Consider the following 18,655-nt stretch of genomic DNA (forward strand, 5'->3'; position numbering starts at 1 on the left):
CTTGTAATATGTGATAAGCCCTCAGGAATATACTGAGAACTTGTGTCATTGAATCCGAGGGGAGATGGGACAGATACATCCCACTAACAAAATTTGTATATAATAATAAGTGTCAAGCTAGCATACAAATAACACCCTATGAAACATAGTAAGAGAACGGATAACTATGGATTTTGTGATGAGACTTCCGAAGACAAAGAATAGTCATGATGCAGTATGGGTTATAGTTGATAGACTAACTAAGTCTGCTCACTTTTTGCCAGTCCGAATGGACTATAGTTGGAGAGATTGGCCAGATTTTTGGACATAAATGAGATTATAAAACTGCATGGAGTGCCAGTATCGATTGTATCTGACAGAGATCCTAGGTTCACTTCTAGATTCTGGGGTAGTCCTCAGAGAGCCCTAGGAACTAGATTGAACTTCAGCACAGCATTCCACCCACAGACAGATGGCCAGTCTGAAAGGGTTATTCAGATATTAGAGGATATGCTACGGGCTTGTGTGATTGAGTTTGAAGGTAATTGGGATACACAGTTGCCTTTGATTGAGTTTGCTTATAACAATAGCTACCAATCAAGCATTGGGATGCCTCCATATGAAGCTTGTATGGGAGAAAGTGCAGAAATCCATTTTGTTGGGATAAAGTAGGTGAAAGGAAGTTAATTGGGCTAGAAATTGTTCAGCAGACAGAGGAAAAGATCAGATTGATCAGAGATAAACTGAAGGCTGTATCAGACCGTCAGAAGTCCTATGTTGATCTGAAGAGAAGAGATATTGAATATTCAGTGGGTAATAAGGTATTCCTCAAAGTTTCTCCTTGGAAGAGGATTATGAGATTTGGCAGAAAGGGGATACTGAGTCCTCGTTTCATCGGACCATATGAGGTTCTAGAAAGAGTGGGTCCTTTAGCATATCGGTTGACATTACCCCCGGGGTTAGCAAGGATACATAGTGTCTTCCATGTGTCCATGTTAAGGAGGTACATATCAGACCCATCTCATGTACTATCAGTTGAAGAGATTGAGGTAAATCCAGACCTCTCCTATGAGGAAGAACCCATAGAAATTCTGACTTATGAGGTGAAGCAGCTGAGAAACAAATAGATACACCTGGTTAAAGTGCTGTGGAACTATCATTCAGGCCAGGAAGCTACTTGGGAACGTGAAGAAGATATTAGGAGACAGCACCCACAGCTGTTCAGAGACTAATGCCAGGTAAAATTTCGTGGACGAAATTTATTTAAGGGGGGGAGAATTGTAACACCCCTATGTTCGGTAGTGCGTTCTACTGTTCCGGTGACCAGTGTTGTCCGGACAGCTAGGATGCCTAGAACTACACTTCGATATGAATGAGGAGACATAAAATAATGAAATACAAGAAAAGTAAATACAAGAAAAATGAAGGAAAAATAATAGCAAAGAAATGTAACCAAGTTAAGCGAGCCGAGAACCCTAGCGATGGGTGACCCCACCGGGAAGTCACGGCATGGACCGTTGACTAGCCCTGGACTGCGGGGAACCCTAAAAAATATTTTTAGGACTTAGATAAATGTCTATTGAAGTACAAATACCATTAGAAATATCAAAGAAAAATTAATTAATTAGTACAAAGAAAAGTGAGAAATCGAAAAACAGACAAAACCCGGTGTTACCGAAAAATCGGGAATGCAACCCGAACAGGGGCATTTTGGTCAATTGACACTCCGAGTTGGATTTTGACCTAAATTTCCATGAAAAATAAGTGGTAGTATATTTTGAAAAATTGAATGAAAAATGAGACTAAAGATAAAATATGATTAAGAGAAATTAAGTGGAAAAATATGGGAATAATTAAAAGTTTAATTATAATATTATTTATTTAAGGACAGTGGAGCACTAAGTGGACTATATAAGCCACATGAGGACCAGAAAATCTACATTCAACTTCATCTTCTTCCCATTTTAAAACCTTGCCGAATCCATTTCCTTCCCTAAAAACCACCATGGCCACACCTTGCATGCAAGCTCCACTCCTAGTGATCAAGCCACAATTTCTCCAATTGTTCTTCATTAAAAGTGTTCTACACATCATGGGCAGCATTTAGGAAACAAAAAAGAGGAGTTTTAGTGAAGTTTAATTAAGCCCAAGTTGAGGTTAGTGCTTAATCTTTCCATTTTCCTTCATTAATCCTTGTGTTGAGCTTTGGGTAAGTTGAATTGCTAAGAAAATTTGAGGAAATGATTGAGTATTGGTGAACCTTATTTTTGGAAGCCATGGAAACACCTTAAAAACAGTTTATTTTTGCTTGTATATGGTAGATTAAAGGATTGATTAAATGTTTATGTGTGTAGAAAATTAATCGGGTGATGTATACTTAGTATACGTGAATGTGTATTGAAATTTGAATGCTTGGAAATTTAGGGAATGTAATGCATGAATCGGCAGCCTGGGTTAGTGAAACATAAGGATGTTATTTCACATTTGGATTATGGAATATTAATGTTGAATTGTGTTAATTGTTATGGCAGTTTGGGTATATGTGTGATGGTGTGAAGTTGGACATGTAAATGAGCATGAATAAGTGATTAAATTGTTGTAAATGAGTTTGACAAATTCTGCACTTTATGGTGTATGTTGAATGTGATTGTAAGCTGCCAAAATGATCAACAATATGTGGTAAAATATGTTTAGGTTAGGGTACAAACCAGAATTGGCATGAAGGTGAAGTTTGGTAAGTGTTAAAGGTGATCTTAATGAGTATAAACAAAATGTAATAGGGCAGTTTGTGTTTTGGGCTTAAAACCTTAAGAGTGTGGCTCCAATTGGTATCAGACCAATTGGAGGTGAAACTAGGCACAAAATGTGCCAACTTTCATGAAGGAAGCTTACCAAAATTCTGTTTGCAAGGTAGCTTGAAAAATTACCAAATCCGGATTAAGTGCAAATAAGGCCTGAAAATTGACCAATTGGGCAGCAGTTAGTGTTTTGGCCATAACTCACTCAAAACAGGTCCAATTGACCTGAAATTTTGACCATGAATAGTTAAGACCTATATATACAAGTCTTATGAAGACACCAAAGCCCAGAAATGACCATAAGCAAGTCAAACAGCTTGCACAAGTTCGGGTCCAAAAACTGGCCGAACCAAAATTGACCTAAAATGACCTAAAGTGACCAATTTTGATGCAAATTGACCAGCAATAGTAAAATGACCATAACTTGGTCTAAATAACTCAGAATGACCTGAAATTTTGCACCGCGTGCAATAAGACATAGATCTAAAAGTTTGTAGTTTTGACTGAAACCCGAAAATCGAGGGAACTAGGTCGTCCGGCTAGGTCAAACTAGTATCCCCGAATCCAGCAAGTTGTAATAAAACGCAGTATACATGGAAATGAAATTGGTAACATGTACCAACCCTAAAAGACTATCGAATGTGACATATTAGTAACATTAAAACCTAATTTACCTAGAACGCATTGAGGGTCGACATATTAGGTGATTAAGCAAATAATAGAATTCAGTGAATTAATTATCAAGCATTATCGTCAGAGACAATTTAAATGAGTACTGAAACACTTCAAATTGTGTTTCTCAGTTAGCAAAGACTCAGGGAAAGGGAAGGAAACACTGAGTCAAGGCCAGGAGACAGTTATAAGAGGTTTCTGCACAATAGCTATTCCTTTTGAAATTTTCAATTGAAATAAATTATGATTATTTGTGTGTTACTGTTTTAAATTGTGTTTGTGCACAATAATTTTGACTTCTCATTTTCTACTTAAAAATTTAATTGAACATTATAGTTTTAAATTGTGTCCGTGCACAATACTTTTATTAATTAGTGTGAAGCATACTTGGCACATGTGGTAGACACCCAAGTGGGGAGTCCAACATTGAGGGACATCCCTACAGTATATGACTTTCTAGATGTGTTTCCTGATGAATTGCCAAGATTACCTCCAAAAAGAGAAGTGCAGTTTGAAATTAATGTTCTGCCTGGTGTGGATCCAATCTCCATAACACCATACAGAATGGCACCAGCAGAGTTGAAGGAGTTGAAGGTACAATTACAAGAACTACTTGAAAAGGGCTTTATCCGCCCTAGTGTGTCACCTTGGGGAGCACCAGTGTTGTTTGTTAAAAAGAAAGATGGTACTCTCTGCTTATGTATTGACTACCGGCAGTTGAATAAGGTGACAATAAAGAACAGATATCCATTGCCTTGCATTGATGATCTGTTTGATCAGTTGAAGGGTGTAGCTGTATTCTCCAAAATTGATTTGCGATCTGGTTATTATCAGCTGAAGGTGCAAGAGCAGAGTGTTCCAAAAACTGCTTTCAGAACTCGGTATGGCTACTATGAGTTTCTAGTAATGCCATTCGGATTAACAAATGCTCCAGCTGCTTTTATGGATCTGATGAACACTATCTTCAGACCCTATCTCGACCAATTTGTGGTGGTGTTTATTGATGACATTTTGATATATTCGAGGAATGCAGAGGAGCATGACAGACATCTACGAATTGTACTGCAGACTTTAAGGGAGAAATAGCTATACTCCAAATTGTCAAAATGTGAATTTTGGCTGAAAGAAATCTCCTTTTTGGGACATGTTGTGTCAGCTGAAGGGATCAAGGTAGATTCCAGCAAGGTAGAAGCTATCCTTAATTGGAAGCCACCCAGGAATATCACAGAAATTCACAGTTTTCTGGGTTTAGCTGGATATTACCGTCGGTTTGTGAAAGGATTTTCTATGTTATCTTCTCCACCAACCAAGCTGCTACGAAAAGATGTAAAATTTCAGTGGACTGATAAATGCCAACAGAGTTTTGATGAGTTGAAGAGGTGTTTGACTGAAGCTCCAGTCCTCACTTTACCTACTTCGAGTAAAGAATACACAGTTTATAGTGATGCTTCTCACAGTGGGTTAGGCTGTGCACTGATGCAAGATCGGAATGTCATTACTTATGTATCACGCTAGCTGAAACCGCATGAGAGGAACTACCAACACATGATTTGGAGCTAGCAGCTATTGTTTTTGCTCTGAAGATCTGGAGACACTATTTGTATGGGGAGAAATGCTACATTTACACAGATCACAAGAGCTTGAAGTACTTAGGCACCCAGAAGGAATTGAATTTGAGGCAAAGGAGATGGTTAGAACTGATTAAAGACTATGATTGCTTAATAGATTATCAGCCAGGGAAAGCAAATGTGGTGGCTGACGCCTTAAGTCGCAAGACTATGGCAAGTCTCAGAGTTTCTCCTTTGTCCATGGTATATGAATTGAAAGCACAGCATGCCAGTTTAGAGATTGATGATGAGGGACAGACAGTAGTAGCATGGCATGTACAGCCAGTGTTGATTGATCAGATCAGAATGGCTGCTCAGAGTGGTGATAAATATCAGAAGCTACTGAAAGAAGTCTAGCAGGGCAAGAAACCTGAATTCTTTGTGAGAGATGATGGTTTATTACTACATCAAGGCAGAATGTGCGTTCCTAGTGATGTGGAATTGAGACAGATCATTATGAAGGAAGCACATGAGTCTCCTTTTGCCATGCACCCTGGTGGAACTAAAATGTACAGAGGGCTGAAAGAGCATTACTGGTGGATGGGTATGAAGAGAGATATAGCTGAATTTATTTCCAAATGCCTAACTTGTCAGCAAGTAAAGGCAAAACATCAAGTTCCAGCTGGTTTATTACATCCTTTTCCAGTACCAGAGTGGAAATGGGAATGAATAACTATGGATTTTGTTACAGGACTTCCAAGGACACAGAATAGTCATGATGTAGTATGGGTTATAGTTGACAGACTGATCAAGTCTGCTTACTTTTTGCCAGTTCGAATGGACTATAGCCTGATTGTACATATATGAGATTGTGAAATTGCATGGAGTGCCAGTATCAATTGTGTCTGATAGAGATCCTAGGTTCACTTCTAGATTCTGGGGTAGTCTTTAGAGAGCCCTAGGAACTAGATTGAACTTCAGCACAGCATTCCACCCATAGATAGATGGCCAGTCAGAAAGGGTAATTCAGATATTGGAGGATATGCTACGGGCTTGTGTGATTGAGTTTGAAGGTAGTTGGGATACACACTTGCCTTTGATTGAGTTTGCTTATAACAACAGCTACCAATCAAGCATTGGGATGCCTCCATATGAAGCTTTGTATGGCAGAAAGTGTAGAACTCCCTTATATTGGGATGAAGTAGGTGAAAGGAAGATGATTGGGCCATAATTGTTCAGCAAACAGAGGAAAAGATCAGATTGATCAGAGATAGACTCAAGGCTGCATCAGACCGTCAGAAGTCCTATGTTGATCTGAATAGAAGAGATATTGAATATGCAGTGGGTGATAAGGTATTCCTCAAAGTTTCTCCTTGGAAGAGAATTATGAGATTTGGCAGAAAGGGGAAACTGAGTCCTCGTTTCATCGGACCATATGAGGTTCTGGAAAGAGTGGGTCCTTTGGCATATCGGTTGGCATTACCTCCAGAGTTAGCAAGGATACACAGTGTCTTCCATGTGTCCATGTTAAGGAGGTACAGATCAGACCCATCTCATGTACTATCAGTTGAAGAGATTGAGGTAAATCCAGACCTCTCATATGAGGAAGAACCCATAGAAATTCTGGCATATGAGGTGAAGCAGCTGAGGAACAAACAGATACACCTGGTTAAAGTGCTGTGGAACTATCATTCAGGCCAGGAAGCTACTTGGGAACGTGAAGAGGATATGAAGAGACAACACCCATAGCTGTTCAGAGACTAATGCCAGGTAAAATTTCGAGACGAAATTTATTTTAAGGGGGGGGGGGGAGAATTGTAACACCCCTATGTTCGATAGTGCGTTCTACTATTCTGGTGACCAGTGTTGTCCAGACAGCTAGAATGCCTAGAACTACACTTCGATATGAGTGAGGAGATATAAAATAATGAAATACAAGAAAAGAAAATGCAAGAAAAACAAAAGAAAAATAATAGCAAAGAAATGTAACCAAGTTAAGCGAGCCGAGAACCCTAGCGATGGGTGACTGCACCGGGAAGTCACGGCGTGGACCTTGACTAGCCCTGGATAGCGGGGAACCCTAGAAAATATTTTTTAGGACTTAAATAGACCCCTATTGAAGTATAAATACCATTAGAAATATCAAAGAAAAATTAATTAATTAGTACAAAGAAAAGTGAGAAATCGAAAAACAGACAAAACTCGGTGTTACCGAAAAATCGGGAATGCAACCTGAATAGGGGCATTGTGGTCATTTGACATCTCAAGTTATCTTTTGACCTAAATGTCCATTAAAAATAAATGATATTACACTTGGAAAATATCATGAAAAATAAAATGGCTGGTACATAGTTTAAATAGCAAAAATTGGGAGCTTAATGTGGGAATAAGGAAAGTTATGAATAAATAATCATTAAATATCACTTAGTGCTCCACTCACACCTAAAGTGGACCACTTATTCTTCATTTTGGATAGCAGAATTCACCTTCTTTAACCTCTCAAAATTCCAGCCGAAACCAAAGAAAATGGAAGAGAAGAATCCCCCATGGCCATCCATGGCCAAGCTCCATGCAACCATAATTTAGCCATATTTTTCACTAGCTTCCTTCACAAAAACTGTTCTACACCACTTGGGCAGTAGATAGGCAGCAAGAAGATCAAGTTTAGTCAAGGTTTTGAAGAATTTCCAAAGTGGTAAGTTTGTGTTTTTGATTATTGTTTCATTAAAGTTTGTAAGGATGTTATGGGTACTTGAATTGTGGAGAGATTTTTGAGGTTTGATGTTTAAAGGGAGATGTGTATTTTTGGCAGCCATGGAAACTCCTTGAGGACAGTTTATTCTTGCTTGTAAATGTTAGATTAAAGGGTTGATTAAGTGTTTATGTGTGTAGGAATTTATTTGGGTGATGTATATTAAGTATATGTAAATGTGTACTTGAATTTGGAAGCTTGGAAATTAATGGAGTGTGATGTATGAATCGGCTGCTTGATTTGGTGAACCATAAAAATGTTATTTCATGTTTGGTTTATGGAATATTAATGTTGAATTGTGGTAGTTGTTGTAACACCCCTAAGTTCGGTAGTGCGTTCTACTGCTTCGGTGACCAGTGCTGTCCGAATAGTTAGGATGCCTAGAACTACACTTTAATATGAATGAGGAGACATAAATAATGAAATACAAGAAAAGAAAATACAAGAAAAACAAAGAAAAAATCATAGCAAAGAAATGTAACCAAGTTAAGCGAGCCGAAAACCCTAGTGATGGGTGACCGCACCGGGAAGTCACGGCGTGAACCGTTGACTAGCCCTGGACTGCGGGGAACCCTAGAAAACATTTTTAGGACTTAAATAGACCCTTATTGAAGAATAAATATCATTAGAAAGATCAAAGAAAAATTAAATAATTAGTACAAAGAAAAGTGAGAAATCGAAAAACAGACAAAACCCGGTATTACCGAAAAATCGAGAATGCAACCCGAACAGGGGCATTATGGTCATTTGACATCCCAAATTGTCTTTTGACCTAAATGTCCATTAAAAATAAATAATATTACACTTAGAAAATAAAATGAAAAATTAGTTTAGTGGTACCTAAAGTAAATAGCAAAAATGAAGGGTTTAATGTGGAATAAGTGGAAATTCAACATATTATATGATTTAAAGTAAGTAAGTGGACCACTAAGAATCATAAAATGAATTAAAAATAAGCATAAGTGGGCAGATTGCTCCACTAAAAGATCATATTCAACATTGAAACCTCCATTTGCCGTGAATGAAAAACTCCCCAAAATCCTCCATGGCCATTTTTCAATCAAGCTCCATGCACTCCTCCATTTCAACTCCAATCACCTAGGGTTCTTCATTAAAGTTTGTCTACACATCACAAGGAAGAGTTTGATACCAAATTTAAGAAGTTTAAGCAAGGTTTAACAAGCTCCAACCATAGATTTCTTTGATAAACTTTGTATACATGTTATGGGTGTTGGTTTTGTGAAGGAAATTTTTAAGTTTGAAGAGTATTGAGATATCCATTTTTGGGCAGCCATGTAATCATGTATTGATGAAGTAATTGTACATATATTTGATGAGAATTATGTTAGTTATGATGATTTAATAAACCTAGTGAATTACTTCATATTTATATGGTGATTTTTGGCACTTGGATGGGAATTGATGAATTGTAGGACAATTTGGTGTTGAAGAAGATTTTCGGCAGCTTGGGGACACTTGAATAAATGTATGTATTCATGGAAGTGTTGGCAGAATATTGACATAGAAGGATTGATGGATATGTATATGAACTTGTTGTGTAAAGTATATGCAAAAATTTGTAATGGTTAGGTGTGTATGTGATTGTACTTAGAACTTGTAAATTGAGTGTTAATTGGTGTATTGAGGATAATTGTAATCTGCCCAAAATGATGTTAATGTAAAGGGGAATGTGTTTTTTGGTAATGTACCAAAACAGATTTGGTAGGGAAGTAAACATATTGCAAGGTAAATGTGTGTAATTGATGTGTGTTAAGCAAAGTAACCAAGGGCAGTGTACATTTTAGCCAATAAGTTTAAATGTGTAACCTCAATTGGTATGAGACCAATTGGAGGTGGAACTAGGCACAAAATGTGCCAACTTTCATTGAGAAAGCATACCAAAATTCTGCCTGCAAGGTGACCTAAGAAAATGACCAATTCGGATTAGGTGCAATTAGGACCTGAAAAATGACCAATTGGGCAGCAGTGAGTATTTAGGCCATAAGTCACACAAAACAGGTCCAATTGACCTGAAAATTTAACCATGAATATTTAAGACCCATACCTACAAGTCTTATGAAGACACCAAAGCCCAGAAATGACCATAAGCAAGTCAAAAAGCTTGCACAAGTTCGGGTCCAAAAACTTGCCGAACCAAAGTTGACCAAATTGACCTAAAAATGACCTAATTTGATACCATTTGACCAGCAATAGTATAATGACCATAACTTGGTCTACTTAACTCGGATTGACCTAAAATTTTGCACCGCGGTCCATAAGACATAGATCTACAAGTTTGTAGTTTTGACCAAAACCCGAAAACTGAGGGAACTAAGCCGTCCGGCTAGGTCAAACTAGCATCCCGGAATCCAGCAAGTTGCATTAAAATGCACTAAACAAGGAAACGAGTTTGGCAAAACGTACCAAACCTAAAACCCTATCGAGTGTGACATATTAATGACACTAAAACCTAATTTACCTAGAAAACATCGAGGGTCGGTATATTAGGTGATTTAGCAAATAAAGGTATTCAGTGAATTGTTTAGCGAACATTATCGTTAGAGGCAAATTAATTTAGCACTGAAACACTTCAAATTGTGTTTCTCAGTTAACAAGGACTCAGCAAAAGGGAAAGAAATACTGAGTCAGGACCAGGAGACAAATATCAGAGGTTTGTGCACAACAACTATTTCTTTTGAATTTTTCAATTGAAATAAATATTGACTATTTGTACATTATTGTTTTAAATTGTGGAAATGTGTTTGAATGGATATTTATTGCTTGAAAAGCATTGTAAATGATTTGAAACTGTGAGAAATTGTTTGAATGATATTGATGGATACTCATTGCTTAAAAAGCATTGTAAATGGTTTGAAATTGTGGAAAAATTGGTTTAGTGTGATTTGTGAAAATTGAACTTAATTATGAATTGTGTTGCCATTTTGTGAATGAAATTATGACTTGGGAAATTTATTGGATTCTCACGAATCATTTGAATAAAATGTTTGGAATTGATTTTGTGTTCACACTTAGCATGACAATATCATATCATTCCTTCTCCATTTATGGAGTTGTGATCGTTTATTTCCTTCTCCATTTATGGAGTCGTGATCGTTTATTTTTCTCCCTCTCTGGTTTACCAGTTGAGGTGATCGGATGAGTACTCATTATATAGCTAGCTCCCTTCCTCATTGATTTCGATTAGTGGGGTTGTGATTGCTTTGTCGTGGTGTACAACGCGACATGGATCGGAAATTTGTGTCATGACTTAAGTTGTGAATGAATTGGCAACACTGTATTCTTAAATTATTTGACTAAATTGTGTTATTATGCGATTTGATAATTTGTGAAATGGAGTTTAAATTCTTATTGACATTCAATGTCTTTTGAATTTAACTATGTTTCGATTACTGAGATTTAATGTGATATTATGTTAAATTCTTTATGACATTTATTGTCTTGAATTTAATTATGGTTTTACATATCCATCATTTATTTGAATTATGAATTGTGATTTAAATTTGTATTTGGTTAATGTTGTGCACCACTGAGACATTGTCTCAGCGATAGCTTTTATCTTTGTCGCAGTAGAGAGAGCATGTGGCAGACTAGGCTGCTAGTACCGTCAGCGAGAGATTTTTGGGTATAGTGAGTATACCACATTTTGCATTTTGTACTGTAATGTATGACACTGTATGTACATTTTGTTTTCGGTTTTGAGCAGTTGTAAATTCAAATTGTACCTTGAAGTTGTAAAATAATTATGAGTTGTTTTGGCTTGTAAAAAAATTGTATTATATTTCCTTATCTCAGACTTTGAAAAATTTCCATAGATTTGAATTGAGAAAAATGTTGTGTTGAGAAGTATGTTGGAGAGTCGAGATTTGGAAATATATTGAAGTGTGCTTTTTACAGGTTTTCTGAAGAACTGTTTTATCCAAAATATAGATGGCATTCTGCCAAAATTTTTACAGAAATTCCAAATAATTCAAATGTGTTCGTTTTATCACTTCAGCTCAAAAAGGTTTTTAACACCTGTAAATAGTGCTCACCACTGTAAAAGAAGTAAGAAAAGTTTTTAAAATCCCTTGTAGTGTATTTAATGGGTTATCAGTAGACGGAGTTGGTAATTCATTAGGTATACTACGGGATCATGTTATGCCTTACAAAGGGGTAGGGTGTGACATGTTTTAGTGGTATCAGAGCAAAGTTTTTTTAAATTCTGTTTTCACCTGTTATTTGAATGTTCTTTCTTCATAGTACAACTGCTCAATATCATTGTTTGATACATACAGTACATTACAGTATAAATATGCACTAATGGGAGGAAATCTCCTTGTGTTATTTGTTCAGGAGATCTAGAATCCTCGTATTGATTATGGAAGAGGGTGATCGTTCAGTCGATCAATCTATAGAGGTTGAGGTGCAAGGGGATGCCCCAGCTGTACATAATGTTAGTGGTTCAGCAGCACCAACCCCTGCAGTAAAGCGGTTTCCTGTTCAGTTCGCTCAGCAGATGGCTGCAATGTTCCAACAAATGGCTGGTAATGTGCCTACTCAAGTCCCAATACAGACACCAGTGGTACAACCACAGTCTCCTACCAGGCAGTATGATAAATTGATGAAATATGGGGCTACAGAGTTCAAAGGGACAGTAGATCCTTTAGAAGCTGAACAGTGGTTAGAGAGGATGGATAGGGTATTCAAGAAACTGCATTGCACGAAGGAGCTCAGATTTGAATACTCTGTGTCCTTGTTACAGGGGGATGCTTATGACTGGTGGAAAACCATTCCCCAAAGTCTGGTAGAACCTGCAGTGCTAACATGGAATGACTTTCTCAGGAAATTCAGACAGAAATATGTCCCTGATGCTTATGTAGACCAGAAGCTGCAAGAGTTCCTAAGTCTGAAACAGGGGGGCAGATCAGTGGCTGAGTATGAAAGGGAATTTTCCCGCCTTAGCCATTATGCAGTGAGTCTACTCTCTACCAGCAGGGAGAGATGCAAGAGGTTTGAAACTGGCTTGAAGCCCAGTATCAGAGTACAAGTGATCGGCTTCAAACACACTAACTTCTCTGAACTTATTTCTCAAGCCTTAGAGTTGGAAAGAATTGAGATTGAGACTGCTCCTGAGAAAAAGAGATCAGAGAAGACAGAGGAAGAGGGAAAATCTGTAGAACAGAGTTCCAGTGGTCCCACTGGAAAGAGGAAGAACTATGAGGGACACAGCAGAGGTGGCAAGAAGTCTGGTAGGGGAAGACATTTAGGACAGAAACCTCCTCTATCTAGTCAGCAGAGTACTGGAGGTTCCTACCATTCCCGCCAATGTGAAAATTGTGGAAGGTATCATGGTGGGATATGCTATAAGGCTATTGGAGCCTGTTATAACTGTGGAGGCACAGGACATTTTGCCAAGGACTGCACCAGTAGTCGCAGAGTTGGACCACCTCCTACTACTGCAGAAAGGTCAGTTCAGAGCCCTGTCACCAGAAGTTCACAACCACCTAGCAGAGGTAGAGGTAGGGGTAGAGGTAACCCAGCAGGCAGCCAAGGCACGGTAAAACATTCAGAGCAAGACAGTGCTCCGGTCAGAGTCTATGCAATGAGACAGAGGGAAGAGGCTGAGACATCTGACGTTGTGGCTGGTACCTTCTCAACTTTTAACCAAGATGTGTTTGTGTTATTTGATCCGGGTTCTACCCATTCTTATGTGAGTGCTAGCATCATTGATTGCATTGCGGTTCCATGTACAAAAATGGACTTTGAGGTGCTAGTAACAAGTCCGCTAGGACAGGAGGTCAGGGAAATAAATTTTGATGCATTAGTGATTAGTCCTTTAGGATAAGGATTGTGATAATAAGTGAAATTAGTTTTGGAAGAGTTTATCAGCGAAAAGTATTTCCTGACACACTATAAATTATAAAGCTAATTTGCGAGCCTACTTAATGTAAGGCAAGAGGACGTAAAAATAAGTTACAGAAATAGAATTGCTCTAGATGAAGGCAGAGATGTTACTGTTAGTAATTGTTAATGGATATTGTAATCAGAATAAGTTCGGATATCAGTGAATTTGAAAAGGATAAAAGATAGGAAAGTTTGATCTATTGAGTAAGCTGCAGATTTCAGTACTAACTTGAGATTATTGTGTAGAGCTACGTACTACCCGATAGTATATCTAGATGAGAATAATTGCCAACGGCATCTGTTTTGGTATAGTTATGCCAGGACAGAATTTAATTGTTAGAAATAAGTTTGAAAATCCTACTTAGGGATCTAAAACTCAAAAGTTAGAATATCAAAACGTTATAGTTCAGTACCAAAGGAAGTAAGTTATAAAATATTGACAGATAAAAAGAGTTATGGAAGTAGAAATTTGAACAGTTGATTCATATATAACAAAGAAATATTACGAATGTGAGGAAGACTATGGATTAGAATGGTCAGAGGACCCATGACTGATGAATGATTCTAACATGACCTCAAGGGTCATTCAAGAAGCAACGTGAACCGAAATATTAGACATCATAATAGTAAGAGGAGATTGGTGTTATCCAAACAAATTAAACATTGTATTAGATTGTTAAAAGACTTATACAAATTTGAGAAAAAGAAGATTATATGATCGTATAGAAAGGAGAAAATAAACGTATGACTATTGTAAGATGGCTATTGGGTAAAATTTCGAGACGAAATTTATTTAAGGGGGGGAGAATTGTAACACCCCTAAGTTCGGTAGTGCATTCTACTGCTCCGGTGACCAGTGCTGTCCGAACAGTTAGGATGCCTAGAACTACACTTCAATATGAATGAGGAGACATAAATAATGAAATAAAAGAAAAGAAAATACAAGAAAAACAAAGGAAAAATCATAGCAAAGAAATGTAACCAAGTTAAGCAAGCCGAAAACCCTAGCAATGGGTGACCGCACCGGGAAGTCACGGCGTGGACCGTTGACTAGCCCTGGACTGCGGGGAACCCTAGAAAACATTTTTAGGACTTAAATAGACCCTTATTGAAGAATAAATATCATTAGAAAGATCAAAGAAAAATTAAATAATTAGTACAAAGAAAAGTGAGAAATCGAAAAACAGACAAAACCCAGATATTCAGAAAAATCTGAATGCAACCCGAACAGGGGCATTATGGTCATTTGACATCCCGAATTGTCTTTTGACCTAAATGTCCATTAAAAATAAATAATATTACACTTAGAAAATAAAATGAAAAATTAGTTTAGTGGTACCTAAAGTAAATAGCAAAAATGAAGGGTTTAATGTGGAATAAGTGGAAATTCAACATATTATATGATTTAAAGTAAGTAAGTGGACCACTAAGAATCATAAAATGAATTAAAAATAAGCATAAGTGGGCAGATTGCTCCACTAAAAGATCATCTTCAATATTGAAACCTCCATTTGCCGTGAATGAAAAACTCCCCAAAATCCTCCATGGCCATTTTTCAATCAAGCTCCATGCACTCCTCCATTTCAACTCCAATCACCTAGGGTTCTTCATTAAAGTTTGTCTACACATCACAAGGAAGAGTTTGATACCAAATTTAAGAAGTTTAAGCAAGGTTTAACAAACTCCAACCATAAGGTAAGTTAGCATTTTTGAAGATTTCTTTGATAAACTTTGTATACATGTTATGGGTGTTGGTTTTGTGAAGGAAATTTTTAAGTTTGAAGAGTATTGAGATATCCATTTTTGGGCAGCCATGTAATCATGTATTGATGAAGTAATTGTACATATATTTGATGAGAATTATGTTAGTTATGATGATTTAATAAACCTAGTGAATTACTTCATATTTATATGGTGATTTTTGGCACTTGGATGGGAATTGATGAATTGTAGGACAATTTGGTGTTGAAGAAGATTTTCGGCAGCTTGGGGACACTTGAATAAATGTATGTATTCATGGAAGTGTTGGCAGAATATTGACATAGAAGGATTGATGGATATGTATATGAACTTGTTGTGTAAAGTATATGCAAAAATTTGTAATGGTTAGGTGTGTATGTGATTGTACTTAGAACTTGTAAATTGAGTGTTAATTGGTGTATTGAGGATAATTGTAATCTGCCCAAAATGATGTTAATGTAAAGGGGAATGTGTTTTTGGTAATGTACCAAAACAGATTTGGTAGGGAAGTAAACATATTGCAAGGTAAATGTGTGTAATTGATGTGTGTAAAGCAAAGTAACCAAGGGCAGTGTACATTTTAGCCAATAAGTTTAAATGTGTAACCTCAATTGGTATGAGACCAATTGGAGGTGGAACTAGGCACAAAATGTGCCAACTTTCATTGAGAAAGCATACCAAAATTCTGCTTGCAAGGTGACCTAAGAAAATGACCAATTCGGATTAGGTGCAATTAGGACCTGAAAAATGACCAATTGGGAAAGAAATACTGAGTCAGGACCAGGAGACAAATATCAGAGGTTTGTGCACAACAACTATTTCTTTTGAATTTTTCAATTGAAATAAATATTGACTATTTGTACATTATTGTTTTAAATTGTGGAAATGTGTTTGAATGGATATTTATTGCTTGAAAAGCATTGTAAATGATTTGAAACTGTGAGAAATTGTTTGAATGATATTGATGGATACTCATTGCTTAAAAAGCATTGTAAATGGTTTGAAATTGTGGAAAAATTGGTTTAGTGTGATTTGTGAAAATTGAACTTAATTATGAATTGTGTTGCCATTTTGTGAATGAAATTATGACTTGGGAAATTTATTGGATTCTCACGAATCATTTGAATAAAATGTTTGGAATTGATTTTGTGTTCACACTTAGCATGACAATATCATATCATTCCTTCTCCATTTATGGAGTTGTGATAGTTTATTTCCTTCTCCATTTATGGAGTCGTGATCGTTTATTTTTCTCCCTCTCTGGTTTACCAGTTGAGGTGATCGGATGAGTACTCATTATATAGCTAGCTCCCTTCCTCATTGATTTCGATTAGTGGGGTTGTGATTGCTTTGTCGTGGTGTACAACGCGACATGGATCGGAAATTTGTGTCATGACTTAAGTTGTGAATGAATTGGCAACACTGTATTCTTAAATTATTTGACTAAATTGTGTTATTATGCGATTTGATAATTTGTGAAATGGAGTTTAAATTCTTATTGACATTCAATGTCTTTTGAATTTAACTATGTTTCGATTACTGAGATTTAATGTGATATTGTGTTAAATTCTTTATGACATTTATTGTCTTGAATTTAATTATGGTTTTACGTATCCATCATTTATTTGAATTATGAATTGTGATTTAAATTTGTATTTGGTTAATGTTGTGCACCACTGAGACATTGTCTCAGCGATAGCTTTTTATTGCTGTCGCAGGTAGAGAGACAGACAGGGCAGCAGACTAGGCTGCTAGTACCGTCAGCGAGAGATTTTTGGGTATAGTGAGTATACCACATTTTGCATTTTGTACTGTAATGTATGACACTGTATGTACATTTTGTTTTCGATTTTGAGCAGTTGTAAATTCAAATTGTACCTTGAAGTTGTAAAATAATTATGAGTTGTTTTGGCTTGTAAAAAAATTGTATTATATTTCCTTATCTCAGACTTTGAAAAATTTCCATAGATTTGAATTGAGAAAAATGTTGTGTTGAGAAGTATGTTGGAGTCGAGATTTGGAAATATATTGAAGTGTGCTTTTTACAGGTTTTCTGAAGAATTGTTTTATCCAAAATATAGATGGCATTCTGCCAAAATTTTTACAGAAATTCCAAATAATTCAAATGTGTTAGTTTTATTACTTCAGCTCAAAAAGGTTTTTAACACCTGTAAATAGTGCTCACCACTGTAAAATAAGTAAGAAAAGTTTTTAAAATCCCTTGTAGTGTATTTAATGGGTTATCAGTAGACGGAGTTGGTAATTCATTAGGTATACTACGGGATCATGTTATGCCTTACAGAGGGGTAGGGTGTGACAGTTGTTATGGCAGCTTGGGTATATGTATGATGGTGTGAGGTTGGACATGTAAATGAGCTAGGTTAGGTGATTGAATTGTAGTAATTTGAGCTTGAAAAATTCTGTACTATATGGTGCATATTGAGTGTGATTATAAGTTGCCAAAATGACCAACAATATGTTGTGAAATGTATTTAGGTTATGGTACAAACCAGAATTGGCATGAATGTGTAGTTTGATAAGTGTTAAAAGTGTCCTTTGATGAGTAATGAATAAAATGCAATAGGGCAGTTTATGTTATGGGCCTAGAACCTTAAGTGTGTGGCTCCAATTGGTATGAGACCAATTGGAGGTGAAACTAGGCACAAAATGTGCCAACTTTCATGAAGGAAGCTTACCAAAATTCTGCTTATAAGGTAACTTGAAAAATGACCAAATCCGGATTAGCGCAATTAAGGCCTGAAAATTGACCATTTGGGCAGCAGTTAGTGTTTTGGCCATAACTCACTCAAAACAGGTCCAATTGACCTGAAATTTTGACCATGAATAGTTAAGACATATATCTACAAGTCCTATGAAGGCACCAAATCCCAGAAATGACCATAAATAAGTCAAAAAGCTTGCACAAGTTCGGGTCCAAAAACTGGCCGAACCTAAAATGACCTAAAGTGACCAATTTTGGTGCATTTTGACCAGCAATAGTAAAATAACCATAACTTGGTCTACATAACTCAGAATGACCTAAAATTTTGCCCTGCCATAGATCTACAAGTTTGTAGTTTCAATTGAAACCCGAAAACTGAGGGAACTAGGTCGTCCGGCTAGGTCAAACTAATATCCCGGAATCCAACAAATTGCAATAAAACGCAATATACATGGAAATAAATTGGGTAACGTGTACCAACCCTAAAAGGCTACAAATGTGACATATTAGTAACATTAAAACCTAATTTACCTAGAATGCA

Source organism: Hevea brasiliensis, chromosome 3, assembly GCF_030052815.1.
Source record: "Hevea brasiliensis isolate MT/VB/25A 57/8 chromosome 3, ASM3005281v1, whole genome shotgun sequence".
Taxonomy (NCBI): domain Eukaryota; kingdom Viridiplantae; phylum Streptophyta; class Magnoliopsida; order Malpighiales; family Euphorbiaceae; genus Hevea; species Hevea brasiliensis.